This window comes from Cebus imitator, unplaced genomic scaffold (assembly GCF_001604975.1).
Source record: "Cebus imitator isolate Cc_AM_T3 unplaced genomic scaffold, Cebus_imitator-1.0 Scaffold297, whole genome shotgun sequence".
In the NCBI taxonomy this organism is placed as follows: domain Eukaryota; kingdom Metazoa; phylum Chordata; class Mammalia; order Primates; family Cebidae; genus Cebus; species Cebus imitator.
The window spans coordinates 1,478,033-1,482,115 of record NW_016107612.1 but is presented as its reverse complement, the minus strand read 5'-3'; positions in this window follow the sequence as shown (position 1 = coordinate 1,482,115).

Here is a 4,083-nt window from a genome sequence, read left to right as displayed (position 1 = left end):
CAAAAAGGAAAGAAGGAAGGAGGGAAGGGAGGGAGGGAGGGAGGGAAGAGAGAGAGAGGAGAAGAAAGGAAAGAAGGAAGGAAGAAAGGAAGGGAGGGAGGGAGGGAGGGAGGAAGGGAGGAAAGGAGGGAGCATTTTAACCCAGCTGAGTCTAAATGCAGTTTCCAGATCATCACAGAACTTTGCAGAGGTGAAAGTCTCATGCTGGAGGGTGGGCCATGGGTAATCTATGACCAGACTACCAGCTTGACCACCAGCAGTGATCACTGAAGTCGAGACCTGAAGTCACTAAGGGCTGAGTGGGGGCTTCCGTCCCCGCTTTCCCTGAGAGGGGTGAAGTAAGAGCCACCCGAGAGCTGCCCTGTCCTCACCTCCACTTAGCCCCCCACCAGGTCCCACCTGTTGCTGTGACCAGATAGCAATGAACGCAGAGAAAGACCGAGGGGTCACAGAGGAGAAGACAAACAAGCAGAAGCCAGACTTTTCTAGACTCACACAACTTTCGTTTCACTCATTTTTTTTTTTTTTTTTTTTTTTTTTTTTAGATGGAGTCTGGCTCTGTCGCCCAGGCTGGAATGCAGTGGGGCGACCTTGGCTCGCTGCAACCTCTGTCTCCTGGGTTCAAGATATTCTCATGCTTCAGCCTCCTGAGTAGCTGGGATTATAGGTGCACACCGCCACACCTGGCTACTTTTTGTACTTTTAGAAGAGACGGGGTTTTACCATATTGGCCAGGCTGGTCTCGAACTCCTGAGCTCAAGTGATCTGCCCGCCTGGGTCTCCCAAAGTGCCGGGATTACAGGCGTGAGCCACCTTTCTGAAATCCAGTTTGTCTTCAACGCTCAAGTCAGTGCTGCCTCTGCCGCAGCCAGGAGACTGGCCCTGGTCTCTCTGGTTGCATCTGATCCTCGGCTATGTGTCCTCAACCTGCTCCCAGCGCTCACCTCCATCTAATGCTGACCACACGCTGCCCCTTGTAATTGGAGCTGCTTGCGTGATTTACCCAATAAACTCATGGGGCAGGTATTTGGGTCAGGACAGTACCAGACTCATTTATGAGGAGGGGAAAAAAGCTTTATGCATAGTGTATATTTGATTTATACATTTTCATCAATGCTGCTTGGGTGAATTCCACAAGGGGCACTTGTGGGGAGAGAGAAATTTCCCCGGGAGCTCTAACACCTGGGCTTGAAACATCACATCTTGAATCGTGGAAATTAGAATTGGATTTTTCTGCAAGGGCCCACTAGAGGGCACTCTGCTCTTGGGAGGAGGTTCCAAGACTGATGGGCCAGAGGCCCTGATGCTGCTAGCAGGACTCTGGCCCCATCGCTGTACCCAGGGGCTGGGATCAGCCACATCGGTGGTAGCTGCACTAGGCCTTGGGGCAGGGGTGTCTGTAGCTGGCCAGCCCTCCTTTTGGGGGTACAGAAGCATAGAAACCACCCATTACACTGCCTGGGGTTTGCTGGATGAAGAGGAAGAAGGAAGAAACGCTGTGGGAACTAGCAGGACCACTAACTCCAGACACAGCCTGGGCGCATCAAGAGCCCTGGACCAGGGTGTTTAATTGTGTTTTCTTAGAGACTGTATTTGGGATCCATTTATCACAGGACCAAATCACAGAGCCAAAGGCATTTACACCTCCCCTGCAAGCCAGTTTTTGCAAGTGTTTGACAGTAATGACAGTTACAAACCCTCCAACCAATCCCGCTCACAGTTCAACCAACCATCTCTATGTAACTCTCACACCAAGCCAGTATTTCCCCTGCCCTAAATCACCCAGATCCGGGTAGGGACAGCCAAGGACAGCCCCTATGCCCAAGGCCCTCTGGAATTATTTCAACTAGCCAAACCTGGGCTGCATCCCTGCCCTGCCTTGCCCTTCAGGTGGAAACCCCGCAAAAGGCTATGGTCTGTGCTGTTCTGATCCTTCCTTTCAGCCTCCTGACCAAACTTGGTGCTTCCCCTGTGGCCCCAGTGTGTGGTCCTGTATGTATGGCCCTGCGTGTGTGGTCCTGCGTGTGTGGCTCTGCTGTGTGTGGTCCTGTGTGTGTGGTCCTGTGTGTGTGGCCCTGCATGTGTGGTCCTGTATGTGTGGCCCTGTGTGTGTGGTCCTGTGTGTGTGGTCCTGTGTGTGTGGCCCTGCATGTGTGGTCCTGTATGTGTGGCTCTGTGTGTGTGGTCCTGTGTGTGTGGTCCTGTGTGTGTGGCCCTGCATGTGTGGTCCTGTATGTGTGGCCCTGTGTGTGTGGTCCTGTGTGTGTGGCCTGCGTGTGTGGTCCTGTGTGTGTGGCCTGCGTGTGTGGTCCTGTGTGTGTGGCCCTGCGTGTGTGGTCCTGTGTGTGTGGCCTGCGTGTGTGGTCCTGTGTGTGTGGCCCTGTGTGTGTGGTCCTGTGTGTGTGGCATGCCCTGTTCTCTTGGGAGCTGCAAGTAATAAAATCTTCTTTCAGTGACCTCAGTTGCTCTGTGTTGTCACTCAGTCACCTCCATCAATTCAAATCCTGTAAGTATGTTAAAAATTTTTTAAACTGATACATAATAATTGCACATGTTTCTGGGGCAAATGTGATACTTGACATAGGCATACAATACGTACTGATAAGATCGAGGTAATCAGGATATCCATCACCTCGAATATTTACCATTTCACTATGTTGGGAACATTTCAAATCTTCTCTTCTAGCTATTTTGAAATATACAATAGGCCAGGCATAGTGGCTGACACCTGTCATCCCAGCACTCTGGAAGGCTGAGGTGGGAGGTCCCTTGAGCCCAGGAGTTTGAGACCAGCCTGGGCAACACAGTGAGACTCAGTCTTCACGAAATACAAAGAACAGCCAGCTGTGGTAATGCGTGCCTGGGCTCCCAGCCACCCAGGAGCTGAGGTGGGAGATCACTTGAGCACAGCAGGCCGTGGCTGCAGTGAGCCATTATGGTGCCACTGCACTCCAGCCAGGGTGACAGAGGGAGACCCTGTCTCAAAAAGAAGAAAAAAAGGCTGGGTGCGGTGGCTCACACCTGTCATCCCAGCACTTTGGGAGGCCAAGGCGAGTGGATCAACTGAGGTCAGGAGTTTGAGACCAGCCTGGCCAACATGGTGAAACTCTGTCAGTAGTAAAAATACAAAAATTAGCTGGACATAGTGGCACACGCCTATAATCCCAGCTACCTGGGAAACCGAGGCAGGAGGATTGCTTGAACCTGGGAGGCAGCGGTTGCAGTGAGCCGAGATCAGTCCACTGCACTCCAGGCTGGGCAACAGAGTGATACTCTGTCTCAAAAACGAACAAAAAAGTCTGACCAGTACTCCTCTAAATGATCAAGCTCATCCAAAACAAGGAATGTCTGAGAAACTGTCACAGCCAACAAGTCAGCCTTCAAAGGACTTGTTTAGCCTCTGCTCATATATGTTCACGGTGGAGTATTTACTATGGCACAAAGCTGGAAACAGCCCAGCTGTTCATCAGCAGAGGAACAGATAAACCAAAGTGGTCTAACCATACAAGGAAGATTATTCTGCCATAAACAGGAGGGAGCATGGATACACCCTATGAGATGGGTGAACCTCAGAAACACTGTGCTAAGCTAAAGAATCCCCACAGAAGGTCACACGGTGTCTGATTTCATTCATTCATATGAAATGTCAGAAGTAACTCCATGGAGTCAGAACTCGCACTGGTGGTGCCCGGAGATGGTGGGAGAGGAAGCCGGGGACCGACTGCTTTCTGGGGATGGGGTTTCCTTTTAGGGTAATGAAAACGTTTTGGAGCCAGCTGGAGACAGTGGTTGCACCACACTGAATGTGCCAAATGCTGCTGAATTGTTTATTTTAAACGGTTAGTTTTATGTTACGTGAATTTCATTTAAAAAGACATATTCAGCCAGGCGTGGTGGCTCAAGCCTGTAATCCCAGCACTTTGGGAGGCCGAGGCGGGTGGATCACGAAGTCAAGAGATCGAGACAATCCTGGTCAACATGGTGAAACCCCGTCTCTACTAAAAATACAAAAAATTAGCTGGGCATGGTGGCGCGTGTCTGTAGTCCCAGCTACTCAGGAGGCTGAGGCAGGAGAATTGCCTG